The sequence below is a fragment of the Aythya marila genome (genome assembly GCF_965140915.1).
Source record: "Aythya marila genome assembly, chromosome: 3".
NCBI lineage: Eukaryota > Metazoa > Chordata > Aves > Anseriformes > Anatidae > Aythya > Aythya marila.
This window is the reverse complement of record NC_139044.1, coordinates 68,469,658-68,489,730: the sequence shown is the minus strand read 5'-3', so window position 1 is coordinate 68,489,730 and position 20,073 is coordinate 68,469,658.

Here is a 20,073-nt window from a genome sequence, read left to right as displayed (position 1 = left end):
CTGGCTGTTGGAGTAAGTCTTGATTATGTGCCATTCAGAATAGTGAAACTCACAAAACTTTGCTTTTGCTTCTGCTACACTGAGTCTGGAAAACTTAAGTATCCAGTTTCCACACATGAAATACGGATATCCTGCTTTATCTATCTATATATTAAACTGCATATGAACTGTGTTTCTGTTCCATCACTTTAGAACTTTGATTATCCCTGGTCAGCACCAAGTAAATATTTTAGCTATTTTTTTAATAGTATAACTAGCATAACTAACTCATTCTAGTTAGTATAGCCACTTTGAAAAGTTGTTGAGACATGTCTGGCAACTACTATGCAGAAGATTTAACATTACAATGTACTGTATGCTTCCTTCAAGGCACTTTGCAAAGAGTGTCATGAAAACAGCTCTTAGAAAAAAAACGTGTTGGACTAGTATATGGCAGATCATCAGGAGAAGCTGGAACTATTTGTGTGAAATGCTGTTCAATGAAGGTTGAGAAGAATATTTGATTTTTAGAGCTAATCAGTAGTGAACTGAGAACAGAATACTGGATTTCAACACCTTCTATGTGCAGCCCATATATCAAGCCTGGCACTTCTCAGATACAGGTGAAAATAACTCTTGAATGGTTCAGATTGGTTCTGGGAAAGAAAGAGCTGAATGCACTGCTGCTTATCTATGCATATTCAATCACTATAATTTGTACGAAAGTACATGAAAATATATGAACTTCAAATAATAAAGGGGCATAAAGATGTCCAGTTGAAACCTGGTTTCACGTTTGGTGAACAGTTATACTACCACCATGCTTTTAAGCTATGCAAACAGAACAGGGGGTAAAAATGATGGTATAAGTTCTTAACGTGTATTAGCTGATGCTAGACAGATATTCGACAATAGTCTTTCTCTTCTGTTCCTCCTCAGAAATTCAGAATATGTCACTTAATAATTCACAAGTACTTACAGTTGGACAGATTTTTTTTTTTTCTTTTGGTAGCCAAGCAGTATTCTTTCCTGAGTTGAGTGTTATTTGTGGTATATAAATGCTAATTCCATGCCTTATAGGAACATGTACTTACAGAAACAAACACTATTACTCAATATGAAATCAACATGGAAGTCTGGGAAAGAACACAATACTCTAATGTTTAATGAACTGACCTTATTATTGAACAAAGTCTTTCTACCCAGGCCTCTGGGCATAATCTGATACAATTTATTATAAAACAAATCCAGATTGCTTTAGTTTTCAGCTTCAGTAGATAATTCTTTACTGTGACTAACAAAAGCACGGAGCACAAAATAAAAACTGTATACTAATAGTTTTTTTCTGAAATTAAAGCACATCTTATTTCTCAGAGGTAGCATAAGAATGCAATAATAAAGCTGTAACTCCCTGAAGTGACTGAAATAAATAATACATAAATGATGCATAAGCAGATAAGAAGCAGGTGGATTACAGCTATGAATGCAGTGAAGTGAAATGTTAGGATTGGCAATTATTTATTCATGTCCTAAATTCTGCCTCTGTAGAAAATGGATCAAATAGTTCTATAGAGCAATATTCGTTTCTATACAGCACCTATGAGTCGCTTGATGTTTATTTTTAATGACTGGCAGCACAGTGCTCTCTGCTAGAAGCTCCTTTTGAAGTCATTTTCTCTAAGTCTATAGGAAGGAAGTTCAACTCTTTGCAGGCAATCAGTCCATTCCTATCTGTTATACATCACAATTATATACATAACTTGGATACTTTGGAAAAAAAATAAAAAAGAGAAAAAAAAAAAAAGAAATACATAACATTCCAATTATTCATTCTCAGCTGTGCATATACAAAACACTTGTAGGAGTGACTGAGAGTGGGAAATTCTTATATGACATAAGAGATGGCAATAGGAAAACATGCAAGATCGTGGAAACAAGTGATTAATAACTTAAATGTGTTTTTAAAACATGCACTTTTTATGATGAATAATTTTAGGAACACTCTTTGGATGCACATTTTACTTCATTTTTGTAAGTATCTACCTTTGTACCTGCATAGAACTACATAGATACCACAGTTGTGTTTTTGTTGTTGTTGTTGTTGTTGTTTGTTTGTTTATTTGTTTTTCCTAAAACAATGGTGGAGAAAGCACTCACTGTAATACACCAGTATTACAGTGTAAATTCAGTGTAAAAAGTACATTATAATACTGTACTGGGCCTGTTTTGGATGGAGTTAACTTTCCCTGCAGTAGCCCATACACTGCTGTGCTCTGCACATGTAGCTGGAACAGCAGTGGTATCACACCAGTGTTGTGTCTGCTGCTGAGCAGAAAATACTGGCACAGCATCAGGACTCCCTCTGACCCCCTAAGAGCCAGCAGGCTGAGGGTGGGCAAGAGGTGGGGAGGGAACATCACCAGGGCAGCTGACCTAAACCAACCAAATGGATATTCTGTATCGTGTGGTGTCACAGTCAGCAATAAAGGTGGAAAAAGGAAGGAGAATGGAGGGGTGGGCTCTCGTTGTGAAGACGTGACCTCATGGACAATAGATATGTGAGTTGAGGCCCTGCTTCAAGGACATGGTCAAGCATCTCTCGTTGGTGTGAAGTAGAGAGCAATTTCTTTCCTCTGTGCTTCCATGCAGCCTTTGCTTTTTTTTTTTTTTTTATTCATTTTTTTCCCCTTTCCCTTTAGTTAAATTAATTAATTAATAATAATTTTCCCTTAATAATTATTTTTCTTTTAATTATTTTATTCTCCTCTCAACCCATGATTTTTTTTTTTTTAATTTATTTATTTTTTCCTTTTCTTCTTACCTTCATCTTCTGAGGACTGAGGAGAGGTAGTGAGAGAACAGTTGTGGTGGAGTTCAGCTGCCTAGCAAGGTAAAACCACCACAAATACTTAAATATATGAACTGTGTATAGTATATGCTTAACTAACTATTAAATATCTGTTTACTTGTCTCTACTTCCAAATAATTTACCTTTTTTAATCATCAGTTCAAAACAGATAATGATGAAGGATGATGTGCCACTTTGCAGATGAGTCAATGTTTTGAGATAGGGACTTCTGATTTTTGGGGGAACTAATATCTTCATATCAGATCATGAATGAAAGGTGGGCATAGAAGCATGTATTCACATATATTTAAAGCTTTTTATTTTGAAGATTCGTTGGGGAATATTGATCTAATTTAACTTAAGCATCTACATCTGAACTAGCAATGCTAGGTAGTCTTTACACACAACGAATAGAAATAGGCATTTTTCGGACATGATTCATCCGATCTATTTTAGATAGTTACATACTGTGATTCATATGTTAGAAATGCCTATTTCTTTCCACTAATTATAAAAAGACCCTGTGATGACTAATTCAAATGTATATGGAAACACTATATATTTTTGGTCAGAGACCTCCCACCAAATATTTCTGTCAATTATTATTATTATTATTATTATTATTATTATTATTATTATTATTATTATTAACCTCAAGTAATTCAAGCCTTTCCATGCACTTACACTGTATTTAATAATAATAATGTATATAATATATTAATATTATGTATAATATAAAATAATGTATATAATGTAAAGTAATATAATATAATATAATATAATAATTATATATATATATGTTAGTATAATAATAATCCTCTTTCTGTCTATGCAAAACAACAAAGTGAAAGAGGTAGTTGTGCTCAATGGCATACTGATGGGAACAGCAAAATCATTGCCTTAACAGAGCTAGACAGAGGGATACACATTACCCATGTTTCTGAAAAGAGTCTTCAGGTCTATGTTGAGCTTATCTTGGCACAGCAGCAGTGGCAAAATGACTCTTCCAGACTTTATTCTCCCAGCAGGTTCTGAGTGCTGAAATTGAAATAAAACACTTGACTCCAATAAAAGGCAGTCATAACTCTGTTGTCTGCATTCCAAGCTCTGCTTTGTAGCTTTCTTAGCAAAAAGAACCACAACTACATTTTACCCTGATGATTGTGACCTCATATAATCCTGGTGAAATTAGTTATGTGTGGTCAGTGCTACGAAAGCAACTGGATAGATAAAGATTCATGATGGTACTACCCATGCAAACATACAGAGTATGGTAGCCTCTGTACTCCAGTATCTTGATTCAAGGATACACTTTTGGGACACGTTTTAATTCTGGCACAGATGCAAGATGCAATACACTGCTGGGTGCTGATCCCCTAGTTATTCGTCATTTGAGGGTATCTGCACAAACTCTGGTGTTCTCACAAAACAAATGGACAAACAAATAAACCCCCAAACAAACAACACTACTAAAAAAAAGCACAAGAAAAAAATACATTAAAGCAGCAAATAAGGGCACAAAACAAATGGTGCTCAGCAATGCTCAGCAAAATAAGAAGGATGTTGACTCTGGATGATGACCTCCAGAGGAGGACCACAAAGATGATCAAGGGGCTGAAGCACCCCTCCTATGTAGAAAGACTGAGAGAGATGGGGCTGTTCAGCCTGCAGAAGAGAAGGCTCCAGTGGGACCTCATTGCAACCTTTCAGTACTTGAAGGGGGCTTGTAAAAAAGATGGAGAGCAACTCTTTGCTCAATCAGATATTAAGAGGATGAGGGGAAATGGTCTTAAACTAAAAGAGGTGAGACTTAGATTAGAGGTTAGGAGGAAAATCTTCACTCAGAGGGTACTGGAACAGGTTGCCCAGAGATGCTGTGGTGCCCCATCCCTGGAGGTGTTCAAGGCCAAGTTAGATGAGGCCCTGAGCAACCTGATCTAGTGGGTGGCATCCCTGCCTCTGGCAGGGGGGGTTGGAACTATATTATCTTTAAGGTCCATTCCAACTCAAGCCATTCTATGACTCTATGATTTGATTCTATGTATTCTATGATCCTCACAGGTCCCTTCTAACCTTGGCCATTCCAGGATTCAGTGATTCCGTGATTTTCTGTTAACCTGCTTTTGCTGATTTTATTAAATTTCTCAAACATACTAACTGTACTTTCATATATGAACACAGCAAATTCTACAATTCACTAATACACTTTTATGTTCTATTGCTTTTTTTTGTCCTGTTTTTATGTTATTTTCTCCTATCACAGAATACTTCTCCTAAATAATGATTTTTTTGTAATTAATAACGAAATGAGAATTTTATCTTACATTTCCACATGGTGAAGAAGTGAAAAGAGGCCGGGAACAAAGAAATTTGGTATTATAGAACCTTCTCTGAAACACCTGTAGTGCAATGCAGTAATGTATAGAACTACAGTCAAGATGTTGTGTGTTGTGCTCTAAGTAAACAACATGGATATGTTATCACAGTTGTGCATCTCTCTGTTCCAGTCTAATGCCTTTAGTAGTGCATTGTAAACACAGCTCCATGCTCAAAGAATTAATTTAGCTTTTATTAAATGATGGTTCATATAAAATATATAAAGAGTCCTGAGGACAGAATAGAATACTCAATTTTTTCCTAATATGTGATTTTTTTTGTTGCCAAGATACCACCAAGCTCTCTTTTATGCACTTAATATCCCAATAAAATTGCATTCCTTCTTTCTGGAACAGGTCGTCTTTACCTCTTCAGAATCTATACAATCTCTTTTAGTAAGAAAGTTTCTTTATGAAAAACTCTTTTCTTCTCAAAGCAAGATTTCTGGAATAGAGTTTGAGGATTGCAGTTTCTAGATCTGAAAAGATTTGGCTTTAATCTGAAGTATATTTAGATTTAATCCAATGCATGTTTGTGCATGTTGCACAAAAGTGGAAGAACAAAGAATTATCTTATGAGACCATAAAGAACTGTAAGGAAAAAAGGGGAGATATGTCTTAAACTGTGTCTGTAAGGCCAGTATCCAAGTCTGAGTACTTTTTGAAATTCAGCATAGAATACAGCAGAATAATTTAGCAAGCTTCAAATCTTTATATCTTTCTCTCTCCAATTATTAAATAATGTTTCTCAAAAACACTGATAAAGATAATGCTGTTCGGAAAATAGTGAGAACTGATTACATGTGAGAAGATCACTTAAGCTGCTTTCTAAATTAATCTTTTAAAGCACTGTGGGTCCATTTTTTCAAGGTGTTATTAGGTTCATGAAAAGCTATCTGTAAGAATTAAATAATAATTAAAAAATTCAAAACTATGAGATGTTTGGTTGAACCTCAAGGCATGGAAAACAAGTTACAAATCAGCCTATAGGTACTTCAACTAATTTTGAAGCCAAATTAATGATTGAACCATAGCATTTAAGTATGTATTTTGGGTGATCGATGTTCTATGTTGTGAGAAGTTTTGCATTTGAAAATTTAACCCTACATTGAAATAAACTAAAGGTATATTTCCCCCACCCTCCACCCCAAAACAGGATGATATCGAGGTGCTCAAGTGAGTTCACAGAAGGGCAACAAAGCTGGTGAGGGGTCTGGAGAACAAGTCTTATGAGTGGCTGAGCAAGCTGGGATTGTTCAGCCTGGAAAAGAGGATGCTCAGGGGCAACCTTATGGCACTCTATAGATACCTTAAAGGAGGCTATAGCAAGATGGGGGTTGGTCTGTTCTCCCACATGCCTGGTGACAGGACAAGGGGGAATGGGCTAAAGTTGTGCCAGGGGAGGTTTAGGTTGGATATTAGGAAGAACTTCTTTACTGAGAAGGTTGTTAGTCATTGGAATGGGCTTCCCAGAGAAGTGGTTGAGTCACCATCCCTGGAGGTCTTTAAAAGACGTTTAGATGAAGAGCTTAGTGATATGGTTTAGTGGAGGACTGGTTAGTGTTAGGTCAGAGGTTAGACTCAGTGATCTTGGAGGTCTCTTCCAACCTAGATGATTCTGTGATTCTGTGATATATTCAGAAAAAAAATATGCTTAGAAGCAACAAAATGGGCCATTAAAAAAAAATCTAAACTAAATATTAAAAGACTATACAAAAAAAAAGTAATTTCTAATTAGAAATATGATAAAATTTCTTTAAAAAAACAGCAACAACACAAACAAAACACCAAACTTGTCTGTACAAATATTCTAAGAGATTAATTTTATTGAATTGTAAAAAAGCCATCCAAGGGAAATACCATAATCATCATTTTACCCTTGGTGAAATGAGGTTATACAGAACGTAACTCAGTTAGAGAACAGACTATGGTAGCTGACCACATAGGTCTCTTTATTTCCATTAATTTCAGTTGTTTTATAAACTCTGGTATATTGGTTGGCAACCCAACCATTTTTATTTCAAACACATGAGGATATATAGACCTGTGCGGTGTCAAGAGTTGGACTTGATGATCCTTAAGGGTCCCTTCCAACTCAGGATATTCTATGATTATTGTACCAACATCATTTCCTAAAGAAGCGTACAATAGAAGTGTAATCATTTATATAATACCATATAAGAACTTTTCTTTACCATATAATACCTTGGGTTTTATGTTGTGAAGATGGTAAATACTACAGACAATTTTAAACTTACTTTGAATTGCAGTGAGTAATGTGATATCTCACACAATGCCAAAGGTCAAAATCTTTTCAGCATACTTGAAGAGAAAAAAAATTGCTGTAATTTGACATGAACGTCCAGTGCAGATGGAACAGGTGGTTTGACTTCACTATGAATTTGAAGCTCATTTTCCTTGATTTTTAGACTGCTTACTAAAATCTTATTTTTCTATTGCTGTAGCTCTACTAGTATTATACAAGTTATTTAAAATCTCATCTTTCCCCTCCTCCCCCCCCCAAAAAAAAAGAAAAGTGTTGGAGATGGAAAAATAAAGTAGGGAAAGGTGAAATACTGAGTAAGGACACAATTCTTAATATTTACATTTTGTTACATTTTAATGTGAAGCTACTTCCTCTTGCCTTAGGGTAAATCAGTATTTCACACAAATCTTTAAATATCAACAAGAGATTTTTGTGTGTGTGTGAGTGGTAGGGAGTGTTTTTCATTGTGAAACAATGTTAGTTTTGATGGCCTAAAGTTTTTGATGGAACAGGATTTGTAGCTAGAGGTAATCATTTTCAATTAGACTAGCTGTTGCGTATGAAAATATTAGCCACACCAAAAACCTCTTCATATCAAGATAGAAACATCATATTTCAAAGCATAATGAGTCCAGAACAAATTTTTTGGAGCACGTTAGTTATGCATCTCTGAAGGAAAACACAAGTGATACTTGAGAAACAGAGTATCTATAAGGAAAGAGAGAAGAAAAATGGTGAGGTACTGTATTTATTCAACTTGTTCTGGAGTCTGTTCATACTGCTTCAGAAGTGAAAAAGATCCTATGTACATAAATACTTATTCTGATGAAAATACATTATTTTTACCTATATATTGAGGATATTCTTCTAGGAGGGTGAGATGTATTTAGATTCTACCACAAAGACTAATTTTCTTACTCACTACATTCCTGACATTCCCAAAGAGGAGTAAAAAAGGAAGCATTACATACTTTGCTCCTCATATAAAAGTAGTAATTCAATCTTTGTTATGCAGTTAATGTTTTTTGCCATCCTTTTTTGTTTCCTTGTTGTTGTTGTTTTTTTTTTTTTTTTTATGGTTTTGCTTTTTTGTTTTTATTTTCCAGGAATGATTTTTCTCCACTTTGACAGGAATTAGAAATCAAGTAAGATAAAACAATGATATCAGCTCCGTAAAGCAGCTATCTTTACATCCCTAGTTTTAAATGAAAATCTCTTATCAGATCTCAATTTGTTTTTAATAGATGCAAGATTACTACATTCCACTTACTGATTTTAAGATCTTTGGTATACAAATGCATGAGATTGCAGAGGAGATGATTAAAAGATGAAAAAAAATCTTGATTTCTTGAATTAAAACTAGATATAGTTGCATTTCAATATGAATTCATGTTTCTCCACATTATCTGTGAAAAGTTAATTAGGCTGATGATATTAAAGATAAAATCATTACAGCCACCTGATTACAGGCAGACTATGGTTAAGGTCCTGAAGATCTACTGTCAAAAGTAGTGTTCATGTAGCCCAGTGTTACAGGGAGATATTTCCATGTTTCCTTTAGTATGAAGGGCATTGTACAAGAGTTAAATACTGGAACTTATACAGATAGATTGCCCAGAGATTCTCCCTCCTTGGAGATATTCGAAAGCCATCTGGTCATGGTTTTGGGCCCTACTTGATCAGGGGTGCTGAGCAAGATGCCCCCAAGAAGTCCCTTCCAGCCTCAACCATTTTGTGATTCCACGATAAAGCGTTTTTCCATGATAAAGTGTTTTTCAAACAAATTGTTGAGATTGACTAAAGAATGCCTAAACTTGCAGCACTGAATTATTAGTTTTTGTCATTATTAATAAAGCTGTATTCTGCTATAAAGTGAAGCTTATAGGAATTGTAAAAATGACTCCACAGAAAATTTAATATTGTTTGATAGTTACACTTCTGACAATATATCAGCCTTGATTAAAAAAAAACAAAAAAATGTTGAAACTGCACTTTGACTGAATAAAATATTTGCATTCTGTTAAGATGACTGTTTCTAATAGTGTTCTGTTTTCACACTAGTTGTCATTTTAATTATAATTTGTTTACACAGACTGATTGCCAGAAATATAAAATCTTTTTTTCCCTTGATAGTATTTAACAATAGGCATGAATTTGCATATTAAAAAATTCAAGGGAGTATAAATGATCCTGAGTTACAACGAAGTATAGTAATATGCTATTGACACATAACCATTTCCTGTGAAATTTTCTACACTTCTATTTTGTACTTTAAAAATACTTAAAGTATTTAAGTATTTTTTGGGGGGTAGTTATATATATATACTATATATATATTATAGTTATATATAACTATATATATATGAAATAATATATATTTCAGTTATTCCTTGAAGAGAAGGAAGGAGGTAGAAACAGCTCTTTCTTGAATAACAGGAAAACATTTTTCTACATTCTTGAAGTATTTAAAATACTTTAATTCATCCATATGCAGACTGATCAATTGAATCCAAGGTTCTTACACATTAAAAGTGAAAACTGTCTAGGGAAAAGTAACTGAATCAGAATAATGCAGTGTTTTTTTAATATTAACAGATGAAGGTTCACTTAATCCATGTTTCTTCCTTATTATTCCACATGATTTAAGTAAAATCTTAGTTTCCCATTAATTCCAGCCTCAGTTTCTTTTTGTTACTGCTTTAACTTTTCAGGTCTTATAAGAAAAACATTTCTAAAAGTAAATGTGAATTTTGATCAAATTTGACAGAAACAATTGAAAAATGTGTTTTATCCCATAATACATGTATGAAATTGTTTTCTAAGTAGACTATAGCAAGCTTTTTACCATATTCACAGAAATAAAAGCTAAACAATGTAAGACCACATTGAACACTAGAAAATCTTCATAGCTGAGCGTTATTATAGATGTCTGAACTACAGAAAGAGTTTAATCAGTCATTGCACATGTTAGGAGAGCTTCCAGCCCCAACACCTAGATTTATAGTAACCCAAGGTATCTAAGGTAACTAATAGTTTTAATTTTAGTACTAATAAATCTATACCCTTTCCCTAGAATTGGACTCAACATATTATATGTTGAGTTTTATCTTTGCTGATCTTAGATACATGTTTTATTTTCCACCACAAATTAGTCAAGAAGCTAAACTGTAAACAAGTAGCTAAACTGAAACACAAAACAAAGGAGAAACAGCTTTCCAAAACTGAATAATGTACCCACTTTTATTTTGGCAGCTAATTTCTCTTTTCAGAACTCTGTTTGGGTTTAAATTTTTCACAGCTTCTTCAAAATCTATTTACTGCAAACTTCACTGATCACACTCTTCACAGGATTATTTTTGGCCATCAAAGAGAAAAAATGAATCTGTCAAAGAACATGCAGTATGAATCTCACATTGCTTATTTTCACCTTTCTCTTCTCCATATATGCTTTAAGGGAAGGATATATTTATTTTTTGCTTAGGAAGACAAAGAAAATTAGTCTCCTACAGCTCTCCAATCTTTCAAAAGTATTGAAAACAGAGAGGAAAACACACGAAGCACAGAATTCTAATAGATAATTAATATGCCTTAATGGTGAATGGCTTCATAGACTCTGAACTTTATAATATTGTAAATCAGAAAAAAAGCTTCATTGGTGACATTTCATTATCAGTGATGTTATATCAAATATACATAAGGAAAAAACAAAGCCTGTGGTTTGAAGTTTATACTGGTGATCTTCTAAAAGCTTAAGGATAGGTCTGTTTTCAGCCAAGGTTAGTCTGGTCATAAGTAAAATGATAAAGCTTATTCTGTTAAAATTTTCATGATGTGTAAAAAAGTATTTTAAGGTTACAACTCATTTCTTAGGACATGGTATTCAAAAAATAGCTGTTTCTGAATTACAAAAATATACAGCAGTTTTTTCCTTTTTTTTTTTTTTTTTTAAAAAAAAAAAAAGGAAGTATTTTTTAATACAGCTGAGTAGAAAGCATCAGTGACAGTTTAAAAATCACCAGGAACTACAAATCACTATCTTAACATTTATGCTTAAAGATTAGAACATGTTGGTAATATATAATTATATAATTTTTATCATTATATAATAACATTTGTAATTTGTGAATGACATATTTCAAAAATAATTCATGATCCGAGACAACAAGTTCCCACACAGTGTAGTATAACATACTGAATATGAATCCATGTGAATAGAAACATGTTTGGAGTATGTAAGAAGAGATTTATGTTGAATAAGAATTAGAAATGATTTTGAGGGGATTCTTTGTGAATTAGGCCTTATTGTTGACCATAGAATATAGGATGAATAGGTACGATTTTCATACATATTTCTGTGAGAAAAAAAAAACCATGAAATAACCTTGGGTAGTCTTTTGCCATAGCACTACTTTGATCCATAATGCTGTCTCATTGAGGTTTCTGATACAGCCTAACTATTAATTGTAAGAATTAAAAAATAAGTGAAATTATCTTCAGAACCTCATGGGTAACAGAAATACACTGAAGACCTTACTATAGGGGGAATTCTTCACAGACAGATAATAGAAGAAGTTCTGCCTTAGACCTACACAAATTTGTGGTTACTACTGTCATTAAATTGGATGGGAAGTTATGAAAGGAACAAATGTGTGGACACAAAGACATTTTAGCAAAATAAAAGCAGAACAGTACTGCTTTTCAAGATAGGCAATAATGCAATGCAATCTTCATTGATAATCTTTTCAAAAAACTTCAAGGAAATACGAGTATTTCCATTGATTGATTATATATCAATCTGACTGATGAAATAATTTTGCAAAAACACAACTATAACATACTTAAGAGTAGAATTATAAAGCATGATCACAATCACGGAATCATCTAGGTTGGAGGTGACCTCCAAGATCACCTAGTCCAGCCTCTGACCTAACACTAACAAGTCCTCTATTAAACCATATCACTAAGCTCCATGGCAGCTCCACTCAAACCTGAGATGTAAGGTCTATCACACAAAATAAAAACATGATAGCTGTGTAATGTTTGGGACACTTGAAGCTATAAGGAAATGTTGAGAAAGCTTATTAAAGGTATTCAAAAATAAAACTATAATGCAATGTTTAAAATTGGTTGGTTGTTGTGCACAAAGTGCTGGACGCAGCACTTAGCCATGTTGAACCTCATCCCATTGGCCTCTGCCCATCTACCCATCCTGTCCAGGTGCCTCTGCAGGTCCTTCCTACCCTCCATCAGATCAAATCTTCCCCCCCCCAACTTGCTGTCTCTGCCCTAGTTGGAATGAAGAAATGCAGATGAAAGACTACAAAGACAGCCAGACAGGTCTGGGTCACATTCAGTCTGCTCTGGCTAGGGTTCAAGTATGATTAAACTTTTGGTCATAACATCATCCCTCTAGAAAATAGATGAGGTTACATTTTGCACTCATGGAGACTTTTGCAAATCCATTTCTTTGATTGCTTTAACGCTTGTAAATTTTGAAACGGAATGTAACTCTTACAGTTTAGAAGTCTTGAATGAAGAACACAGTGACCAGTTTTAGACATTTGATTAGACATTTGACTGCCTTAGAACAATTCCCATAAAAGCAGTAACATAATGACAAGTAAAAATTCCTGGAAAAAAAAAAACATGCCCACGAATATCCACCAAAAATGAATAGCTTTTTGAAAGAAACTAAACTAGCCTTTATTCCTTAATAATAATGAAAAGAATATTAGCATTAATAATAGTAATACTAACAATAAAGTAGATATTAAAAATAATTATTCCATTGCAGCAAATAAAGAAAAAACAACTTTCAGTGTAGGGGCTATATCAAGGCAGAAAATTCTACAAGACAATTGTTACATGTTGGATTTTAACACACAAAATAAGTGTCACTACACAAGTGGGTGTGGCAGATAAAACATTTATTTTTGCTAAATACACACCCGAGTAATCACTACCATAAGTTAGAGTTTTCTTTCCCACTTACTCATTTTCAGGTCCAGTGAAGCCTCTGAAGTCTTCCTGAGATCAAGTCTTTTGAAGAATTTTTCTCCCTCAAGCTGTTGTATGCTCATATTCAAATGTTAACTGTACTCCTGAGGTCACAATTACTCTTTCCAGAAGATGTTGGACTGCAGATGCCAAGATGTTTTTGGAATGGATGCTATCTATGAGTTAAAAAAATAAAAGGCTGTTATAAGCTTTCCAATACTCTTAAAATTATGAAAGGCAATGGACACTTCTAAACTGACATACTCTTCCTGAATGTCCCTATATCAGTTTGCATTGTTACAGATAGCCTGTAATATTTACTTCCTTTACTCCAAGACTTAATCAGATTGGTTTACCTACCTTTTAATTTTCATTATCATTGATGTAGCTGTTTTGAAAAGGGTTTGAAGGAGAAGTTTTCATATTAGGAAAAAATGAGACAATTTTTCTACCTTAGTCTATATAAACAAGGAGGTTGTTTATGTATGTATTTTAGGAAAAAATGTGATTCATATGCTTGGTTTTAGAAGTGCTGATGCACTCTAAGCAAAATGGACACTTGAAAATAATGGAAGATAGTAATATTAATTTTAAAATTATTTTCTGGAAAATATTTTTTAATGTCTTAAAGAAAATATAAGATGTGAATTTCTTAAAGTAGTTAAAAGAAGTTTTCTACCTCTGAGTACTAATTTCTTCAGGACACATCATAGCTTTACACTATAGTCATTAATGTAAATATTTCAGATGAAAAAATATGATAAAATCAAACCTTATCAGATAGACACTAAATGCAAATCAGTACAGATACCGTCTGTATTATTGCTCATTTTTATTTCTTTTAAACTACCATCATAACACTATTAGATATTCAGTCTTAGCTTCTATTTTTTTTTTTTTTCCTGGGAACGCAAAGAATGGCAGATAACAGATAATGCAAGACAGTAACAAGAAATGGTAGATTATCAGAACACATTGAACACATAGGTCAGATGAATCTCTGAGATGGGTTATGCTGGTATTTCTATGGTTTTCTGTCACTCAGTATAATCATCAATTCCTAGTCCACTGATGACTGCAAGAATCCCATAAAACTACTATCTCTCATATATAATGATGAGCAAACCAACAAGTTGGTTAGAAACATTGCAATACTAATGTTAACTTAATGTTGAAAATTAATTATGCATCTGTTTCCTTTTATAAAGGCCACTGGTGATAAAGCATGCAAGATTTTTTGCTCTGGGAAAAGTGTGATAATTGAAAAATATAGTGTCTGGTCATCTTGCTGAGAAATTATAGTGATTATACCTTGCACATAGTATATCATGCAATGTAGTCATGTTTACATAGAGAAATGGCATTCCTTTCTGACTTCAGGAACTTTTAAGCATCTTTTAGATTAATCATTACCCCAAAACAGTATATGCTATTCTCTACCTCTGCTTGAATACTAACAGTGACATGTATGAATGGCAGCTAGACATTTGAATGTTTTAAAACTCCTCCCACATAAACATCTGAAAAATAAAATCAGGAAAACAGTTTAACGTGTCTTGAAAACCATTTCACACTTAATCAAAATTAAAAATCAAACTCTGCTTGCACTAAAATGGTTTGTCCTGCTAGCTTGTGTGGATGTGCAGAAACCTTGTAAAATAAAGTGTCCAGTCTATATGCGACTGAAAATAGTATCTCCAAGGAACGTACATTGTCACAATTATTCTAACAGAAAGCTGCTACTTTACAGCAGTAAGCTTCCTCCACCTCAGCTCATGGCCCTGTGGGGAGCCACTATTGCTGTGCTGTAATCAGCATTTTTAAGTAGCTTGGCTGGCCTTGCCACAAGTAGTGTAAGCAATGAATTATTTCTGTCTTTGAGAAAGACACAGATTGCCTTCAGAGAAGACTTAGGAACATACCTATTGGTTAGCACTTCAACAGAAAGCACCTGTATCTATATCACTCATATATACATGATATATATATCACTCAAAGTATATGATGCAATGGCTTTGAAAAATTTGGGGTGGGCAATACAGATATTGAAACAGAAGAAGTTAGTCTTTCAACTAGAAAAACACATTTTGTCCCTTTCCTGTACAGATGGCAAAGAGGTACTGAGGCTGGTACTTTACCATACTTTACCATGCCATATGAGCCCTTACTAAGCAGAGGAAAAGGTACTGCCTCTGCAAGTTATTCAGCTAAAAAGAAACTCAGTGTAGAGAGTAATGTAATTCTGCATTATAATTAGCTCCTCTACTAACTCAAAGTATATAAGAAGTACAATTTATTACCTTGAAAGGCACCAAATATATTGAAGATGTGTCAGGATTAACATTTTATGTAGGTTTTAAATCAGGCTATTGCCTCATCCAACTTGTGACAGTATTTATTAAGAGGAAAGAGGCAGGAACTGTATACTTTGTCTCTACTCTTAATGCATTAAGATTTCTAGCAGGTACAGTGATAAAGGTAATGATGTACAAGCTTTGGATCTTTACAGGATTATCTCATTACTCAGAATTTGGATTTTTAACATCTATGACTTTATTCTAAATGTCTTCTCTTTTCAGTGTTTAGTTTTGCTTTCTAAAGCAATAGTTCCCTCCCTTTGATTTGTTCAGCAGTCTCCTACAAGACTGTCTTACAGTCAAAACACTTCTGATGCTACTGTTCTGTAGTATGTGTATCTAGCTGAACATGACATTTTAACAAAGGCAAAGGAATCTCAGACTAATTATCTGAAATTATCTGATTAAAAACCTGGAATATTTTGTATACCTTCTTCACAAGAAATTGTACCAAATATCAAATACTTAAAATAATTTGACAGTATCAATAAAATTGTCAACATGTTTCCACTTTTAATAATTCATAATGCTATCTTGAAGTGCAGTATCTGTTATTCTTTTTGAACTAATCATATGTTCAGTCTGATATAAATTCATGTACGGAGTCAGTCTTATTAGAAGAATATGGTTGCAATGATTTCCCATATGTATGAGGGTTTCTGCAGTGCAAAGAAAGCAACAAATCTTCCTGAAAGGTATAACGATTTCCTCTGCAGTTTTGATCAAAAATAAGTTTTCACAGCAACTTATACTAAAACATCTAATAGCGTTTAGTTATCCCCTCTCCCCAACATCAAAAACAGCAACAACACACTAGATCTTTAAAAGAAAGCATGCAAAATAATTGATTACAGGGATACACATAACAATTACCATTCTAAATAACTATAAACTATATATATTCACACAGGGGAGTCTGTAAAACATCTAGGTGTTCCTGAGTTGTTACCATAATGATTAAGGCAATATTCATTGGGGTACTTAATTTCAAAGTATTACTATGCTAGGAATAGTCATGTGCATTATACCATTATTATCAGTGGTAACATGCATGTCCACTAATTAAACAAACAACAAAATACACCACAAAACCATAAATCAGAAAAAAAAAGTGGGGAGAGGGAGGAGAGAGAGAGAGAACCTCTCAAATCCTAGAGAATCCAAGATCAAGTTAAAATAAATGTGTTTTCTGGATTTTCAAGAAGCCCACAACCACCAACCTGTTCTTATTTAATATTAATGTAATGCTGTGAAATGACTCATCTATGGACTCACTGCAATGGAACTACTACTTTTTAAAAGCATGAAATGGAAAACAAGTGTCTTCTGATGCAATTTAAATAATGGAATCACAGAATGGCCAAGGTTGGAAGGGACCTCGGAAGATCATCTAGTCCAACCACCCTGCCAAGCAGGATCACCTAGAGCAAGTTGCACAGGGTGGCACCCAGGTAGGTTTTGAATATCTTCAGAGAAGACAACTCCACAACCTCTCTGGGCAACATGTTCCGATGTTCTGTCACCCTCACAGTAAAGAAATGCCCAAAATATTCAACCCAAACTTCTGTGCTTCAGTTTGTATCAATTGCCTCTTGTCCTCTCACTAGGCACAACTGAAAAGAGACCAGCTTCATCCTCTCAACACCCTCCCCTTTGATATTTATACACATTAATGAGGTCTCCCCTCAGTCTTCTCTTTTCCAGGCTAAAGAGGCCCAGCTCTCTCAGGCTGTCCTCATACAACAGGTGCTCCAGTCCTCTCATCATCTTAGTAGCCCTCCTCTGGGCTCACTCCAGTAGTTCTATGTCCCTCCTGTACTGGGGAGCCCAGAACTGGACACAATACTCCAGGTGTGGCATCACCGGGGCTGACTAGAGGGGGAGGATCACCTCCCTTGACCTGCTGGCAATACTTCTAAATGCACCCCAGGATACCCTTACCCTTGGACACCTTGTCCACAAGGGCACATTGCTGACTCATAGTCAGCCTGCTGTTCACCAGAAAACCCAGATCTCTTTGTGCAGAGCTCCTCTCCAGCAAGCCAGTCCCCAGCTTGTAGTGGTGCTTGGGGTTATTCCTCCCTAATCATCCATTATATATCTGTATCAGGACATATCAAACAGTTCCTTAATATGCTTCTATTTTCATTTTTTCTGTTTGTAGGCCATCGTATAGAGAGGGGGGAAGGGTCTTCTGTCTTATAAATTGCTCCTCAGAGAGCCATCTGATTCAGGTCTCTAACACAATAGTATTATGAGTTGCAAGTAAATGTAACACATATATATAGTTTCTCTTTGCCAAGTGAATATATTATGTTCGAGAAATCCTTTGATTAACCTCAACCTACCATCTTAGTAGTAGAATGCAGAAAAAAAGGTATTAAAAACATGTATTTTTGAAAACATTAATAAACTTTTTCAAACACTTTGTAATGCACTGCATATGGACACGATCTACAAAACCTATACTGGTCAAAGTCCACTCTCCTTTAGAAGTGCAATATTCACGCAGTTCCATTATTACATTATGAGGTTAATATGAGACATTCTCACTGAATTGCAGAATGCACTGTTATTCAGCTATTCCATTTATACCTGGAATGCAAAATGCACTGTTAAATATTGATATATATATATATAGCTTCTCGGTAGTTATATTGGGGATAGGAATATCTTCCTGTAAATATAATAGGAACAAATAAGCACTTGCTCAGTCTTTTGTTCAATTTATAAACAAAGAAGTGTAAAATCCATCCATTAAGATTAGTAGCTGAAATGCAGTTGTCTTTACCATAATTTCACCTGTAAAAGTTAAGCAGCAACAGGATTTTCTGCTGTATCTGAAATTCAGATTTAGGTAGATATGTCATAGTCCATTGGATGGGATTAAGTTTAAATGATTTTATTTATTCATTTTTAATAATATACTAACTCCTATAAAAATCTCATGAAATGTAGAAATGCATTTTTTTTCCCAAGATGGATACTTCAAAATTAGGCTTTACACATCATATGATAGAATGTCAGTCTGACCACATGAATCATCCAGTTGTAAAACACTATGCATATTTAAGGTTATGACTTCATAACAGAGTATGTGAAAAATCTTAAAAAGGGATGAATTTTCATGGTATATATTGACTTCATTAGATGAAGTATAAGTATTCAAGGAATATTTGGTGCATTTTTAATCCCTGTAGTTGAAAGACAACATAAAACCAAGCTGGTAAATGTGACCAATACTTAGAAATAGGTAACATTTGACTATGTCAGTAATTACAATTTATATGAGATAGTATGGTCACACATGTATTAATATACACAACTCAAGTATTAGAGACAGAATTTTTAGTTACAGTTGTTTGTTATGCACTAGAAATATAAGCATCCAATTGTCATTCCTAAAAGCACCAATGGGACAGCAAGCACGTCACACATTGCTATAAGATGAAGATAAGTGAATAAGCCACAGTGATGGAGATAAGCTTATTTGATTTCTAGAGGGCTATCTTTAAGTGTATAAAGGGATTGAGAAGTATAAAGGGATTGAGAAGTTAACTGGAAAATAAAGCATAATTAAATGAAATAGCAGAAAAATAACTGCAAGCTTGATGCAATTTGTAACTTAAAAAAATTCTGAATAACTTTTCAAATAGACAATTTCACAAATGACGAGCAGTTCTTTACTGAACAATATTCCCCCTTGTTTAAACAAAACCATTTTGAGAAACATAATATGAGCAAAAATCAGGAATATTGAGTACACTGAATTATAAGATAATTAGCATATGCATTTTGCACCATAACTGAGAAACAAAACATTGAAAAATTAGTCTGGTTATTATTCCATTTTCTTACACCTTGCATAACAGTATTAAGTCAATCCTGTAATAAGTTTTTTTATTACCAATTACAGGCATATTTTGTATCTGATTTTCTTTGCTTAATTTGCTGATGAATAACTTAATCTTATTGCTGCAGAATCAGAGACTGGAAATGTTTGCAATCAGCTGATAACCTAGGCCATAAATCTCAGAGACTGAGGATTAGGTATCTAAGTACCTTCTGTCTAGGTATGCAGATCATGTATGCTGAGCAAAGTAATATGGTACACAAAGATTTACTAGGCAGAGTACAAGGTGCATATGTTGGCTCATAGAATCATAGAGCAGTTTGAACTGGAAGAGACCTTTCAAAGATTACCTAGTTCTAGCTCTCTGCCATGGGCAAAGACACCTTGCACTCAACCAG